The sequence below is a fragment of the Cydia pomonella genome, chromosome 5, assembly GCF_033807575.1.
Source record: "Cydia pomonella isolate Wapato2018A chromosome 5, ilCydPomo1, whole genome shotgun sequence".
Classification (NCBI taxonomy): Eukaryota; Metazoa; Arthropoda; class Insecta; order Lepidoptera; family Tortricidae; genus Cydia; species Cydia pomonella.
In genome coordinates, this window is record NC_084707.1 from 5,086,289 (window position 1) to 5,104,169 (window position 17,881).

The 17,881-nt window shown below is 34.2% G+C and overlaps 1 protein-coding gene and 1 non-coding gene across 3 annotated transcripts in view; one reads left to right on the plus strand and one right to left on the minus strand.

The window, feature by feature from the left end:
• The window catches only part of LOC133518501 (pseudouridylate synthase RPUSD2-like), a 270,311-nt gene extending 252,992 nt beyond the window's left edge, over positions 1–17,319 (minus strand). The window contains exon 1 of one of the 2 annotated variants that reach the window (XM_061852219.1): positions 17,103–17,319. The gene's annotated coding sequence lies outside the window, so the exon portion shown is untranslated. The remainder of the gene's footprint in view (positions 1–17,102) is intronic. The other variant, XM_061852218.1, reaches the window with a different exon arrangement.
• On the plus strand, positions 14,051–14,123 carry Trnat-agu (transfer RNA threonine (anticodon AGU)). The gene has a single exon. It is a non-coding gene; the product is annotated as a tRNA-Thr (tRNA).
• Positions 17,320–17,881: the final 562 nt, after the last annotated feature.

A 17,881-nucleotide genomic window follows, 5' to 3' on the forward strand; every position in this document is an offset into this window, starting at 1 on the left:
CAAACATTTGAAATATTGTCATGCTAATATTCCAAGAAACTGATTTGACGGATATCAATTTGCATACAAAAGAAAAGACTGTCTCATTAAAATATATTTTTTATAAAACTGACACCAGCAGAAATGTTTTTAAACCCTTATTTAGTTATTTACTACATTCAGTAAAATAATACGACTTACACATCGCTTCAGATTTTTGTAGGTACATAATATTTATGAGGTATCGTACGAAAAGGGACTGTAAGTATGTATAATGGCGTAAAGAGATTCAAATAATAAATAGATGCGTTCCTTTGTTACATAGGCGCCATAAAACTTATCCATCTCTTTATTTAGTTAATTAATTATAATAAGAAATGAATTTGTGTATAATGGCCCTTATTCTAAAAAAGATATGCTAATGTAAATAAATGCGTACCTTTATAAGGTAAGCGCCCTAACCTTAAGTCTTTTTTGTGTATTTAAATATTCAAAAAAATCTCATTTAATACCGTGAAACGCAATATAAGTTACGCCTTACTTTCAGTCAGTTTGAAATTGGTGCGAGGCGATTAGCAGACAAGTGCTAATCGTCTGACTATCGAAACTCTAAGAATCAATAAAAATATAAATCCACTGATAATTCTTAATCCACGTACACCAGATAAAAAAGTAAAATTAAAGTACGTTTCAAATATCTATTGGACACTTGAATGTCATTTGTAATAAGAACTTGGAAAATGATACATCAAAATATGGCTAAAGTAAGCTGAATGTTGCGGCTTGGATCCTTATCTAAAAGAATGCCATTGTATTACTACCGATAGTATAATAGCCATTTAAATGTTCAATTCTCATACAAGATTTAATAGCATACCTACTGACAAGCAAAATTCAATAAGCTACTATTTACAAAATAATACATACAATTAGAGGTAACTTCACGACTACCACAAAAGAACAGTCCTCGGAAAACATACCCACACTTTTGCCTTCCCGCAGGCGAAAAAAGAACGCTGACGAATAGCATAAATAAAACATGTCGGTTACGTTAATATTATCTATGAGAACTAGAACCGGTCAAGCGATAACTAGCCGGGCGTGATCTGGTACTGTGGTTACTTGGGAATTAAAGCTGGACTTTACTAGTAAGCCTTGTATAATGCGACGATACGACAAAATGAGTTATCTCAATACGAGTTTTATGACATACGGTGTTTTGGCGTATGGCGGCAATATAGAAAAGAGTCATGATTTTTTATGGAACTTATAAAGTTACAAGTATGGAATACATAACGGTAAAAAAACTTATCCGCCAGGACACTGTCCGGTAAACCGGTAAATTAAGTACTGGTGTTTCTCATACAAAAAAAAATACCGGTTGCATGTATTTTTCAAACACGGTGACAGCTGTCATCTCCATACAATGAATAGGTAACCTAAAAACGCCAAATCTCCCAAAATGTTATTGAGATGACACCTGTAACACTACCCTTCATGTTTGATAAATACTATAGTTGCAGGGTTGTTGTGATAGCTAAAATGTCTCATTCTTGTAAAGATTACAAATGTCATAATAATATGTGACATTCAACGGGTAAATGTACCTTTTGGCGGTTGGCGTTTACGTCGCGTAGCACCGCTTTAGTAGTGGAGCGTCGTTAATAATAGCGTAAGCGCCAACCGCCTTAAGGTACCTTTTTCCGTGGAACGTCACTACGTGGATTAGTTGCGTATTCCCATGTATTAACCATTAAGTTAGCTAGAATATTAAATGTATAAATTCACTTTAGAAAAATTAGGCAAGTTTTTCTTAAAGAATATAATATTAAATACCCCTAAATACATAATATAAGCGTGATACAGATTTGTGTCGCGTAACTGCAAACTCGGGTAAATCAATTCCACTCTCTTACGAAATATCTACTGCCTTTATAATACCAAACTCGCAAAATCTGACAGATATATTCCAGTTTAAAATTAAGCAACACATTTATTATAAATTAAGTAAGATTTAAAAACAGTTCATACTTAAATATAAAATATTTAGCAGTTACAAAGCCTACATTTACACTCAGTATTTTTTTAACGGCCAAATCTGGAGGCTATCAAATCGTCCGGCTTCGGGCCGAATTACGCAAATTATAAACAGGTTCCACAAGCACTGTTAATACAATTAACTGTTATGCAAGTCTTGATGTTGTATCTTCAAGGCGAGCACAAAGGCCCGACACTTGGCCTAGGCCGTAAAATGTATATTAGCGTTACGTCTTTTACGACCCCTTAGTATGGTTTAACGACTTTTGTACCGCAAAAAATCGATATGATTCTAACGCCAGTTGTACAATCTTTAACATCTATGTTTTTGATTATCTTTATGGAGGCTAAGTAATAAACATTTTTATTTCCACCAATTAATCAAGTCATTGACTTTAATTAAAACTTAGCTATTACTATAATTTGGTGATTCAAATATTGTAAGCACTTACAACCATAGTAAAATGTCGTAACTACCATAACAGATGGGCATAATTTTTCATAGCACAATATAATCAGTCACTCATTAATTTCAATTGATGTTCTTTTGAGCTCGATATCAATAGCAATACCATACACCCAATCAAACCGACTCGACACATAAATTCGGGCTCAACTTCAATTGATCTTGTATCGGACAAAATAAAGCGATCCCTGATTAATTAGGCATTTAATCTACTACGAATTTACACTCTAATATAACACCTTTAAGATCCGTTTTGGAATGACATGTTTATTAATCGTTACATCGGCGTACCGTGACTGGATTTGTTTTGTTTAGCCAAAAAAGGCTTCGTCCCGAGGCGCTAGGCGTAAGTCCGTGATATATCAGGGTTGTCAGAGGGTCAAATAAGATGTTTGGGGTTTAACTAATTTGTATACTTTTAGGGATACGCCCACATATATATTTATCGTCCTTTTTGTGTCTAGACAATAATCGTGAAGACTACATTACTGTGCCTGGAAGAAGATTGTTAAGCTAATAAGGTAATAGACTATTAACTTGTTTTAATAAACATTTCACTAAAATTACATGAAGTGAAGGATGTAAATGTACATTTCACATAAAATAGACGTGTTTGGCAAAAGTTTAGTCGATTTTCATACTTTTTAAAGTGTTCCAACGAAACCACCATGAACATTTTATTTATAAGCCAATATTTTCGCGTGTTACTTAGGAATAAATGGCAATATTTATTACAATAGAACCACGCAGCGGAACCTTCGTGCATTTTTATTATATTATTTATGCTTAGGTTAAATGCCGTAGGGATGGATTCGTTAATAACACGCCGCAGTTAAAATAACGTATAAATTGTTGTAACGCACATACATAGTGCATTTTTCATCTGTTCACCTGCCCTTAGCAACGTATCATACAGCAATAAATAACGCAAATTGGTATACGGCTCTGTAGTTAATAAACCATATTTGACAGTAAAAGCTATTATTTACATTTAACAGATAACCGCTTGGTAATAACCCGCATGGGCATAAATAACTGCTAAACATATCGATATACGTCGTAAATGCATGTACGCCAATAGGCACTTGCGTCAATTTTGATTTTAAGCACGTCATATAGCTTAGTATAAGTAGGCATATGGAAGATACAATGTGCCTTTGAAAATGTTTGTAAGGAAGCCTTCTATTATTTTCTTAATGTTAAAAACTTTATGCTATATATTCATAAAGATTATTTCCCCTATGCTCTGACATTATTACATTGCTTTGAACTGTTAACTTAACTATAACTTTAGCCAAATTATAATTTAATTCATTACTTTCTGTACCTACATAATTAACGTGCATTGTATTGGTTTATATACCCTTAACTTGCTGCTGGAAGAGCGGGGTCTCCTGTCACAAGTATTGATATACTTACTAGGAGGTCCCAACCCTTTCTCAATTTGTAACACAATGATTGTGACCAATAAACGATTTTTCATTTTTCAATTTCATTATCTATTCGTAAACGTATAGGACGTAAGTGACATTAATTGTGTTAATTTTAACAGTTCAGTATACGTTTTCGGCTTCTAATAAACAAACATCATATACAAACGCCTCTGCAAGGTGCTAAAAGTAATTCATGTATAGTTTCCCATTGTTTTAAGTTCAGACAGGTATTAATGCCACAACTTCCTAACCTAACAATACAGAAGTAGAAAATACGGTCCATAAATTTACGTATATTCTCGTACTGCCTGTATTTCGCATTGTTGAATTTATTTATTACCACGCAAAGTAAGATTTAAGAAAATATGATTGTATGTACTATTAATAAATTTACTAGACTATACTTTCGACCTTAATACGAAGCGCTGAAGCGCTGGTGGCCTAGCGGTAAGAGCGTGTGACTTGCAATCCGGAGGTCGCGGGTTTCTAACCCCGGCTCGTACCAATGAGTTTTTCGGAACTTATGTACTTTCGAAATATCATTTAATATTTACCAGTCACTTTTCGGTGAAGGAAAAAACATCGTGAGGAAACCGGACTAATCCCAATAAGGCCTAGTTTACCCTCTGGGTTGGAAGTTGGAAGGTCAGATGGCAGTCGCTTTCGTAAAAATTAGTGTCTATATACGCCAATTCTCGGGATTAGTTGCCAAGCGGACCCCAGGCTCCAATGAGCCGTGGCAAAATGCCGGGACAACGCGAGGAAGAAGACTTTCGTCCTTAATACGTTAGATGTCTCTACAGCATAAAAATAACAAGTACTGTGTGTTTAAGGTGCAGTAAGCTCAGAAAACGGATTTTAAAAAGTCGTAGGTAGCGCTTTTTTGGATCACAATATGGCTGCCATAAATATAATTAGCAATGTTGAGGCCTTTCTCGTGAGCTTGCGTCGAATCGAATCCTGAGATTTATACTTTCGCTCGACAGAAAAAAACACGAACACGTCTAAAATTCATTTTATTTTATTTTTTACAATTTATGCACGAAAACTAAAAATATGAAAATTGCTTCTAACAATCGGCAATAAGGTGACTGTGGGCAAGACCGGCATACTTTATTTATTTTTTACTTTGGAGTATTCTAGCTCCGTTAATTATTCACTTACGTGACCGCTTGTAATCACATACGATGAAGAATTTCATAAATAATAGTTAAGCTATAGTGACAGATCATTTTAATCATAAATTAAGCAAAAACAATAGTATTTTTTAAAATTCGGCGAGTAGACGGACTTCCCGTGTAGTTTAAGGTAAGTCCGTCTAGTAACGATATCAGCCATACTATGGGTGCTTATGTGTTCGTATTCGAATCCTTACAAAGAATGAAACAAGACAATGAAAAGTGTACTCTAAACTTGTTAATATAGGGTTTAGATTCGAAATAAACACAATTTTTCTTACTAAAAGGTAAGTCGGCATATATTACGTAAATGGGGTGGTAAACCTTTTTTGGAAAATAATTATACGTACTTATTTTTTGGACTTCTCAAATAAAATACCAATAGTCATTTTAAATTTACTCGTTGTTTTAAATTTACGGAGATCAAAGAGGGTAACATAAATAAACTACTACTAATAAAAACTACGAACACCGTTTAAGTTTAAATCAAATAGTGATTGGCAAATCAAACTCCATAACACAAGTAGGTACCCTACATACGTAAATTTTCAGGATAAGTAAGGCGAAGAACCCACGTCACATAGCGGCGTGGCACGCGCGGTACAGCGTTGGCGTGGAGCGTAATCTTGTATCACGGTGTAGGCAAAACGCCTAAACCACGCAAAGTACAATAAATGTTTCGAAATAAAAAATACGTACGGACTGATATGGCTGCCATGATTTTAATTTTCAAAACTGTCAAAAAAATATGACTGTACAACCGTATTCTAAAATTCAAGAGGAGTAAAAAGGGTAATAATATGTGTCATAAGTATAATAATATAACATATGAAGGCGATGATCATGGGTTCGAATCCCGGTAGGGGCATTTGCTTGTATAATCTACACAGATATTTGTTCCTCCAGTCATGTTTGTTTTTTATGTATTTATCTATATAAGTTTGTATATATCATCGCCTAGCACCAATAGTAAAAGCTAAGCTATGCTTAGTTTGCGGCCAATATTTATTTATTTATTTACTTAATAGGTATTTTCTTATTTGTATTTTCGATTACATAGTGCGGAGGATGAAGAACACATTTCTTTAGTAGTTTCGAGATTAAAATTGTTAATAAACACAAACATCATGCGCAATGTCGTAAAGATGCGTATCTGTAGTAACCTTATAAAATCGTAATAAATAATATTGAAGTCATTTAACAGTTGGTAACCTCTGATTCAAGGAAAGTCTTGGCTTGGACTTGCCTGGTGCATAGTAGACGGACTTTCCAACTTAGCAAAATTTTAATGTGGTGAATGATGGAACGTATAATTACAAAACTAAGCCAATATCTGATAATTTAAACACATAATAAAGATTGCCGGGTCTTATATTACTTACGTAGTCAATTTCTGGTGCAAAATCTTGTCACAAACTATTTTTAACAATTTTATTTGCAGAGACTGTCGCACTATAACTTCGAGTTCCATAAACGTAATGACTTGTTTACGCGGATTGCTCTGAAGTTAGTTGTCACAGCGCCATCTGTTTTAGAGTGAGGGAACTAGCGCGAAAAACTGACTTATAAACTCGACGCCAAAGTGGCAAACGCTTTCTAATTCAAAAGTTATAATGTGTTGACGGACTTGCCTTGTAGACGGTCTTGCCCACAGTGACCTTATTAGTGCTCCCGCAGGCACCACTTCTCTCTCGCTCACGCTTAGGCTCAGTGAGAGTGAGAGAAGAACACGAACTTACTGCACCTTACATGAATAGATTTCTCGCTTCGAATTCTCAACTGACGGGCAGTCGGCACTGACCCTACATATACGTTGCCAACATATTTGTTTATACATGAAAGACACCGACTTAAGTCTACACGATTATTCACGCCATTCTAGAACCTTACGTTCCAGCAATTAGTGTTACAATCGCGTAGAAAACAAAAGACACTTACGTCTTATCGTAAGTACGTTTAGGTACAGATTAGTGCAAAATCAATGGCACCACAAATATGTTCGCATGGTCATTACCGGGGAATAGGCCAAATTGTTTGCATCCCTGGGCCCGGTGCTACTTTATACTTTTTCCGTCCCATAAAATACCTCAAAGAACGTATCCGGTAATTTTATAGCTATTTGTAATTTACCGGGTGTCTGACGGTAATTTATTCGTTTGCTGTTAAATTGTATCTTTTTAGATCGTGTTGGAGCGTACGGGATGAAAAATATATCTTGGAATAGGTATCTTTTGGAAGTTTCAACAGTATTAGCTTCGTTGCGTTAAGCTCTCGTGAAGGAAGTCGAGTTTAGGAATAAAAGTTTTTGTGTAAGTATCGAGCAAAATTGTTTGTAAGCCTACAGCGAACTTCGAATCTGTAGTGTATATTTGCCACTGCAATAAATCGTGAGTGACAACGTGCAAGATGGTGATAAATCGATTTCAATATTTTGAATTCGACCGTGTCTGTGTGTCAAAATTTTGAATACAGTGTGGTTAGGATCATCTTTAATGTCAGAAGGCTTCGTTTAAACAACTTTTAACAAAAAAAGTATGCGTATTAAATCACTCAATTTGACTGACAATATTATATTTCCATCGTTTCTGATCAAACTGTACCTCAGTCACTCACAGGGTCATTGGCGCTTACGTAAAAAATGTTGCTTTTGTATTAAGCATCATTTATAATGTCGTAACCGCCAACCTAAGGTCCCTTTTCTAAATATCACATTTGACCCAAAGGCTAGCTAACGACTTTACTATAAAGATTGAAACACAAAAGATTATGTCGAATCTTCGTAGGTATATTCTCAAGGGTAAGTATATTTCAATATCACCTACTGGCCAATTACCAGAATGATTCTAAACAGCTTCGAGGCCGCGGCTTCCTTTTGAGAACAACGATGTCTGTGCATGCGCTGTTCAGACGTCTAATACAACACAAAGCTTATCTCTTTAGGATATACACTTCAGTTACAGCCTTCTAGTAAAATTCATACACATTCATACATAATTTAAAATACCGAGATAAAAACAGATTTTGTTGAGTTGCTAAGGGCCACTCCACACTAGCGTCTTTTGAGCGTCGGCGTCTAGTCAGCGCTATGGAAAATGACGCGGCTGCGCAGTTACGCCAACGTTGCGTCGCGTCGAGCAGCTGTCATTGCCATAGATTTGGCTAGGCGCTGACGCTCGGGTGACGTAGTGTGTGGTGGCACTAAATCAGAAACGTGGCTACAACCAATATAAAATTATAAGGATATTAAGGATTTTATACTCTAAACAGACTATAGTCTGTATCTTTAGGTATTTAAATAAAAGTAAACAAAATCTACCCTCAAATGGCTCCTTAAGCCAGTTGAGGGTAGATGAAAACATTACATGATCAAATAATATAGGTTAAAGTCAGGTCGTTCAGTCACAGATCCAGGCGGTTTTGTATTTGGTTATCCAATAAATGTTATAACTACCCGAAAATGTACAAATTGTTTATTTACTTTTATTTAAATACCTAAAGACACAGAGTATAGTTCCTTACTCGTGGACCATTACGTTCATGTTTCCAAACCGGTGCTAAACGACGTTATTTTGCTTAAACTGGCACAACAAAGTGAACTTGACATTTCGATCTGTTATTTTAATATCTGGGTTATATCAACATTTTTTTTGCTTAGATCAAAGACCAGTCTTCTGTATATGCTAACAGTTATAAAAAATAAATTTAGATGGAGAATAAATTTGTATCGACATCAACAGCGTAAGAAAATGGTTTTGCATCTACAATTGTACAATTCAGAAAATTCAGGTGTAGACGATTGTATTATTTTAATAATAAAGTCTAGATTCGGCTGATCGAACCGTAAGTTTAACAGTTTATGAAAATATAGTTTTATTGTTTTACGTTATAGTGTTGATTGAAAAATCTCGGTTTTATGATTGTTTTGTGATCGTGAGAAAAGCGATTTAGAAAGGATTTCGGTAAATAATTCAAATAATAATCACTGAAGGCCTTCTTTATACACATTCTGGCTAGATAAATGTTACGGTATTAAACTTTTTTTTTCTGTACATATAATTAAATTAAAAGCTTCATACATTATAATTATAACACAATTAACAGACAACATATGTGTAAGTAACCTAATATGCGCCTCCACCCTGCCTTTTTTTTCTTGAAAACAAATAAAAGTGAAGGTCTCAAAAAACAAGCCAATTAAATTTAAAGTTACATCCTACCGTAACGACCCACCGATTTTCCTTAACAACCGTAAATCTAAATACAATTTCCGCCAAGTCAAACAGCGATAAAACAAAATCAAAACACGACAAGACTGCCAAACATTGCGCTTAACACAAACACAGTAAGACACTGGTGTTAAACAAAGTACAAACACATAACACGGTAAATACATCGTGACAAGGATGACGAGGGAAAACGTATCCAATTACTGACGTTTATAAATAAGGAAAGACATGAATGTAAGCTCGTTTGATGTAATGTTATAAATGTAGAATTATTAGATTTGTATCGAGTTTTATCGAAAAGGGTTAGATGGCGCCTGGCACTTACAACGGTTATGTTTCTTGAAACAAAAACGTCACTTTTGACACTGATATATCCATATCGTATCTAGACCTAATATTTGAGGTATCTTAAAGTTCGAATCGGGCCGATTGGCGCTTACAAAATTGTAAACCTAATATTTGGCCAAATAATTATAATAGGCTTCGAGTCGGTTTATATTTTCAAAAGAATCTCCTACGTGTATATTATTTACGCCATTTTAGTTATTTCAGCGAAGGATTTTTTGAATACCATGTCGGTGGAAATCAAGCATACGGCCCGCCTGATGGTAAGCAGCCACCGTAGCCTATGGACGCCTGCAACTCCATGCCCGTTGCCTGCAGTCCCTCGAGAAAACCTCGATCAATGCAAACCGAAAAAAACTTAAAGTCATTGATACAACAACTTGCTTGTTATCCGCGTTTCAAAGAAAGGATTTAACTACACAGACGTCAAAGTCAACATAAGGTGCATTTTGCTAAAATTAACATAAAAACGCAATGCCAATAACTTCAAAATTATAGCAATATAAAATCCCTTTAACGACGGCCGAAAATAACGCGGCAAAGCAACAATGATAATTTTAACCGGCTTAACTTTATTCCTACGTTACACAATTTCGGACCGGATTCCGGGAGAATTTTTAATCCCTCACGTTCTTATGTTATTTCTGTCCGTTTATCTTTCTCTGTTAATTAGTTTGGCCAACTCCGATTCTTTTTTCTTTTTAGTCCTTTTATTTCAACGTTAAAAGTTAGTCAGTTAGGTTAGGCATATTTAGTGTAACCGTTTTTTAACCCCAGGTGCAAAAGAGGTCTGTTATTTATTTGACACCAGTGTATGTCTCGTCTCTCTGTCTGTCGGGGGCATCGTAGCTATTCAACAGATGAGCCGATTTCGATTTCGGATTATTATGTCTGAACGAGTTTTCTTGCACTGGTTCTTAGCTGTTTCATAGAAATCAGTTCAGCAGTTTGAAGAGTATCAGAGTATGGATTTTGTTGGCATATTGCGTAAGGTTTTTAATTTTTTTTAATTGAACAGTTATAATGTATGTACAAATAGTCAATACTAACCTTGGGATAATTAGTACTTAAGCTATTATTTACGATGCTCCGAAGAAAATTAGATACATTGACATCACGACTTTAGCCAATAAATCACAATATCTTTAAGCCGACTTTTTTTGTATCACCCTTTTTTGTTATTCTACAACCTTGAACTGACGATTGCAGTTTTCTGGACCACGTTCAACAAAAAAGGAATTTCTTTTGCGAAAGTCGTTAACATATCAGAACTAATGGATTTCGTCTGAAACTAAATTAAACCGATGTTTCAACAAACGTAGTAATTAATCGTAATCTAAAAGAGGGAACTTAAAACAGAGTAACAGCTGCACGAAACACTAGTACAAATAAATCTTCTCTGCAATTTCAAATCAGTGTCATTTGGCAAAAGAAAACATTTTTATAGAACGCACAGACAAAAGGTTCGAAAGAGTTTTCTTAATTTAAAAATAAGATTCGGAAAGTCGTCGTCAGCCAACAATCTGTCGCTGTACGGTTGAAAATAGAATTGGTTTAGACTTACGGACGCTAACGGACGGCATGCATTAGTTTCGATGTTCGTTTCTTGATTCCAGTCACGTGAATCGGCGGCTAGCAATCAGATTTGATTCTGTTTTCCGTCATGGTCATGGTTTCCGTCAGTTTTCTCGTAACACTAAAATCTAAGAGTAGAAGTGAATTCAGAATCTATAGACATCATTTGCCAGTTCAAGGTCTGGTTTTCAACGGAAGAAACGTGAATCTCTGCTTAGAATGGGAATCAGATTTTTCTGTACCTATTATGGTTTTTTTTGGAAGTTTGATATTAAAATCAAACAGTATCGTCACGAATTCTCAAGGACACATTTGTCAATTTACACAGTTCGTTTCTTGATGTCATTGTCAAACGTGTTTTTTTCTAGCTATCGTGTGTAAAACTAGACATTTTTTTCAAGATTCTGTCTTTCACAAATTTGTAGGAAGGTACTTTGAATCTTGCACATTAATACGATTTCTATTTTAGAGACGGCATTTGCAAAATCAATTCGTAATTTCCGATTCCGCGAAGAATCCTGCTACAAACATCAAACACGACCGCGATCAAAGTATCGTATATTGTCTTGGCGCTTACGTAAAAAACAAAAGCGAATCGTATAATTCTGTCGCTTTCGTTATGCCGTATAATTTCTCTTAACCTGATTCTGACATAATATTAACACTATCTTATGAGTCTAGGAAACAATTTTCGTTGAGCGGAAAACGATGTCTGTTGTCATTTTAGTGCTTTTGGCACAAAACATGCATAGTTATGTAAAACCATCGTAATACATTTTCATTATTAATTTAGTGACTTATTATAGTGCTTTAAAGGAACATATCTTTTACAATTTACAACAATATTAGGTAAGAATTTTTCAATGAAATTGCGACGCTTTTTAAAGTAAGCGCCTAATTTTTATACGAAATTGCATCGGAACAAAGTTTACTTTTGTTAACGTGATAAATATTTACCTAACATTTTAAACTAATGAAACGAATGTTTTGGTGAAACCTTGACTTAGCTTCTCTTCTGGTTGGTATACTTAAATACGGCAAGCCGTCTTATCTTTTGGAGAAATTAATCTGGTGACAACAAAGGCGGTCAGAACGTAATATCGATAACCTGAATTTGCTCATTATCCCAAAATATAAATGTGCTGCATTCCGTGGCAGCCGTGGTTCTAAGCTACCAATTGTTGGAATAACTTGCCGCCTCCTAGAAACTGTGGTTCCAAGTTCGGTTTCATTTCAAACGGAACTGCGTGAAATAGTTTTAGACACTCAAATTAAATCTGGACTCGCTGCACATTAATTATTGTTTTTATTTTATTTCTTTCTTCGCTTTAAATTATCAAAATATCGTTAAGTGTGTAATTTTCTGTTTTTAATTGATATATAATTCTATCTGTTCTTTTATCTTTTTTTAAGCTGTTTATTTCAATAAAAATCACATTACATAATATTAAACTTAACTACTAATCTTAAACAAAAAGATTTTTTGAGTTAAGGAGTCTTATTTTCAATACTTATACATTTTAATTATTACTATTTTAAGGTATATAGCACATAAAGTTAAGTGAATTCGGTAGACTGCCCTCTTATTTTAATTAAGTATTTTTTAATAATATTTCTAGCTTGTCCACTCGTTTGTCCTTCTATAAGTTTTAGTAATTCCTTTGGAAATCTATTCAAGATACTCGGTAAGATGCACTTCCACACTCCTTGCCCGAATAAGTACATTATTTGTTTTTGATACTTCAAATGTCGGAAGGTTGGCTAAGTTACGTAATCACACGGATCGTGTTTTTCTGTGTATGTGTGCTTTATGGAATAAACACAAATGTCTTTATCTTCTTTTATTTTTCTTTAAAACAGACTAAACAACGTGTACCTAACTTCACATGATTGCTTTTATCACTTTTCGAATATTTCTACCTATCATAAAAGTAGTATGAATTATTATCTGTATTCCCTGATTATATCTTCCGCAGAAAGAAAGAAATTCGGCGTTTATATTTTTGTGCATAATGTACATCGTGATGATCTGGTGATTGCGCGTTGTACAATGAAAAGCTTTTAACTGGTGCTTGTTCATTTAATTAAACATTTACATTTTCACAATAAAATCAAATAAAAGCATTAATCAGCACATTTTCGCCGCTATCTGAGCCGGTATTATTTTTAGTAAATTCATGTTTTTGCTATAAGCGCATTGGTTTTACGTTGGATTTTGTTTTGTTTTTTGATTATCTACTAAACTAATTTTCACGATTTAACTCACGTATTTTAGTCACTCGCGCGACATATTTCGGAGATCCTACGTTTCCATTTTCAAAATGAAATGAATGTTATTATGACCCTCAATGAGGGCTATCGCATTTAATTTCACACTAGTGAGTGTCGACGATGGTCTTGCAAAATGTCAAATGCATAGAATTTTTGGAGGTTACAAGCTTATTTATCGCGAATTTTCACTCTTGATTCATAATTGTGGCAAATATTTTTCCATGTTCCATTAATCATGGTAAGCATTAGATACATGTAGTTCAATAAATGTTAGTGGTTCTAAAAAGTGCCAACTAACATATACACAATATCAAACAGGCATAATAGTGACAAATGATAAAAATGCAACCGTGCTACAGCCGCAGGTGTATTTAAGAACATATTGATTTTTTAAAATAAGAATATCAAAATTTTATTTTTTGGAATAGCAGAATTTTGAGATCTGACCTCACTCTACAGTGGCGCCAACTGGTGAGCATAAAAACGGTAGCCCTAATCGAATCTGAATTAATTTTGTATCTGAAATATTCGCTGTATTGGGTCTTGGTAGCTCAGATGGCAGAGCACTGTTCTAGTGATCCAGTGACCGTGGGTTCAGGTCCCACCCAAGACAGTGAATTTTTCCACTATTCATTTATTTCCAAGCTCATCCAATCTGAATTTCTGACAAGTGTAAATTAATTTTCTTGAAAATAAAACCTAACTAGATCAATTTAAGATGGTGGTATCGAAACTCGGCGGAGTGAAGTGACCCATTTTATTCGCTAGTAACACATGTGAACTTATTGAATTTTTCCACTATTAATTTATTTCCAAGCTCATCCAATCTGAATTTCTGACAAGTGTAAATTAATTTTCTTGAAAATAAAACCTAACTAGATCAATTTAAGATGGTGGTATCGAAACTCGGCGGAGTGAAGTGACCCATTTTATTCGCTAGTAACACATGTGAACTTATTAAAACTACGTGTGTGAGTAACGTGACTTGAACTTTTTTTTATAAGTCATACCTAGAAATACTGGGCATATTAGTAGTAGACTAAAGTTACATAGCTTAGTTTTAAATATAGAATATGGGTCATTTTATTGAAAGTAGTACACAACCTACATATTTATTTTAGATTTGGATTTTTTTTAGAGACTTCCATTAAATGGCATCTGTTGCCTTGTCGAACATTTGGTATTCGGTCGAATTTTGCGTACTAATTGGCCGAATACCGAACACCTATAACACTTATATGAAGAAAAATAAAAACATTTAAAGTGTACCGCAAACCATAATATTTAATATTTAAAATGTATTTATTCATGGGAAATTCGTATAAATATATTTTGGGACATTTCTTGTTTTCAAATGATTTTAATTTTATTATATGCAAGATTTGCTTGACTAACTACATACACCACTCAAGGACAATAAAACTTAAATTTTAACAAATCATATCCTTTGTACCAGTTTTCATATAAGAAATGTGATTGAAAGTGTACAGTCAAGTGCAAAAATATTTATCGAAAGAATCGTCTCATAAATATGGTACTACGCTCTTATTACACTGGAATAAGATGCTATGGGACATTTTTAAGTAAGATTTGTACACCCATATTTTTACACTTGACTGTACACATGTTTTACCAAATATTCGGTATTCGGCCAAAACCACTATTCGTGGCATCTATATTTTTTTGTTATTATTACTCAGAATCACACAAGAGAAAAAAGTGACCCAAAATGTTTCATACGTATTTCGATCCTTATCCGTAAGTAATATACAAATAATAACTTTAAATAAAATGGCTCGTATTTTGCATAACTACCTCTCTCGATAAACGTAATACCGTCTCGATTAATTGTACACCTTGTACATTTACGTCTATGTAGGTAGGTACATTAAGTATATGTGGGTAGGTATTATGTACATATTAATGCTAATCACAGTTTTCCTTATTCTGATATTATGGCTAAACTAATCAATGTTATCTCAGTAATAAACTATTTGGTATTACTTTCATTATAATAAAAAAAATCCTTATAAATAAAGATTTTTTTTTCCACGACATTAGGAGCCTCTAAAAATGTGTTTTAATTATATTTAAGTGACGTTTCCATTAATATTCTAAGGGCGAAAGATAATTTGCATTCAAAGAAAAGACAATGGCCTTATTTCTAAACGAAACCTTCGTGTAATTAATTTGAATTTATCGGAAGGGAACATTTTGTACAGTTTTATCTTGATTTAAAAGTAAGAAATTTCTTTATCTTATACCTATTGTTACTTTCGCCAGTCTCATTTATTTGAAATAAACGAGAAATGTTCAAGAGTAAATTAATGGCTTTAAGTTGAGAATCCCAAAATAAGTACTTACTGTTAAATAATAAATCATCATCATCTGCCTTGCGTTGTCCCGGCATTTTGCCACGGCTCATGGGAGCCTGGGGTACCCTTGGCAACTAATCCCAAAGACTGGCGTAGGCACTAGCACACTCTGACCTTCTAACCCAGAGGGTAAACTAGGCCTTATTGGGATTAGTCCGGTTTCCTCACGATGTTTTCCTTCACCGAAAAGCGACTGATAAATATCAAATGAGATTTCGTACATAACGTTGGTATATATTTTTAAATAGGGTTTCGAAAAAACATCTGGGCAGTTTATTATTTTGTTGTAAGTAGATTTTGATAAAATTTGGTAAGATTTAAGAGCTCCTGATTTTAGGCGGAATAAATATTATGAAAATACCATACGTTTTCATAACTCAGAGGAAACTTGCTTATGAAATATAGTAAAATTGCGCTTATAGGTAGGTATAATACAGAATAAAGAACTCTTCATATCAACCGAATCATTTTATCGATTTCTGCCGAAAAAAACTAATTATATCAAATTAAAAATCGGCCCGTCTATATGATAATTCTTAATCGGCCCATCTAATGGACCAAAGTTGAAAAAAAAAAAACTATCGTAGTTGATATCATATCTTTTTCTGTTATTTTTGGTAGTTATTATTCATTAGTATATATTATTGTATCATTGCGAATTCTTAGCTACAACTTTTGAGTATTATTTGTTTTGCAATGTGACTTTTTGTAAGATTACGTGAACATTGCTACGTAATCGTACGTACAGCTTAAGTAAAGTACAAATAATAAACTTCACACCTACCAGCTAATTCTAGTCGCCTGAATTTATTTAAAATATATTAAATATAGTTTATTTTTCAAGTAGGCATATTATAATGCATTTATGGACGTCATATAAAAGCTACGCCGGCTCTAACCCTCCACCTCATACTTATTTTAACATTGTGAATCTTTTTTTAATAGATTCAAAATATGTCTAAAATGTTCATAAATTTTCCTGGCTTGATAAATTGTTTTTTTTTTTTTTTAAAGTAAAATGATGGTTACATTCCTTTCTAGTTTTTGTAACGTTTATAAAAGGGTAGGCAGTTAAATTTTTTTTTATATAAAAAAGGTAAGTCTTGGAATATGATAGGTACATAATTGATTGAAAAACATAGTTATTTTTATTTCATTTGTTTGCTTAGTGATTATTCCTAAATAATCTCATTCAGAAATATAAATCCAATACTCACGTTTAAAAAGCTGGTATTGCAACCAAAATCCTCAAAAATAATAAACAAAATCGTTCACGAAACACAAACAGGCTCAACACTCCAACAACATAAAAATCACAAACAATATACGATAAACCTGATATTATTTGCAAATCGGATTTGAAATACGTAAATTTTCGCGGGAAACGAGCCAAAAGAGTACACGTCCTACCCGTACGGTGGCTCGAGCGAGACTAAAGCGAACTATGAAATTCACTAGGCACCTGCAATGCGTGCGCTGATGACGTGAGAAGGAGACAGCTTTATGCTAATAACAGTTTTGTAGACAAGGATGGGGTTTACACACGTGGTTGCGAGGGGTAGCTTCAGGAATGGGGCGCGTCGAGCGAATGAATAGGACATTTTACAGAAGGAAAAGTGACGTTGGTATTTTTGGTATTGTTCCATAACAATGGAACTCTTTTCGTGATTTTTACGGTTACTGCCGTGCTGGGTGTAGTTCCAATCGTTTCTCAACTTAACGTCTCGAGCGATATGTGTGTGACCTTGAGAATCGTAAGACAGAGAGGCGTATTCTGATCGTAAATAACTAGTTCGGAGCATGTCGGGCTTTACTCAGTGTAGGGTTCCGTAATTACCCTTCTGTCACCATAGGCTGCAGCTGTCTTGAACGGTGGCTACCTATTAGTAAATATCACATGTATATTACAAGCAAAAGGGAGTCCCTTTTATAAATCTAAAAAATGTACAAAGCAATTTGTACGTGTTACCCCTCTGGTGTTGCAGGTGTCCATGGG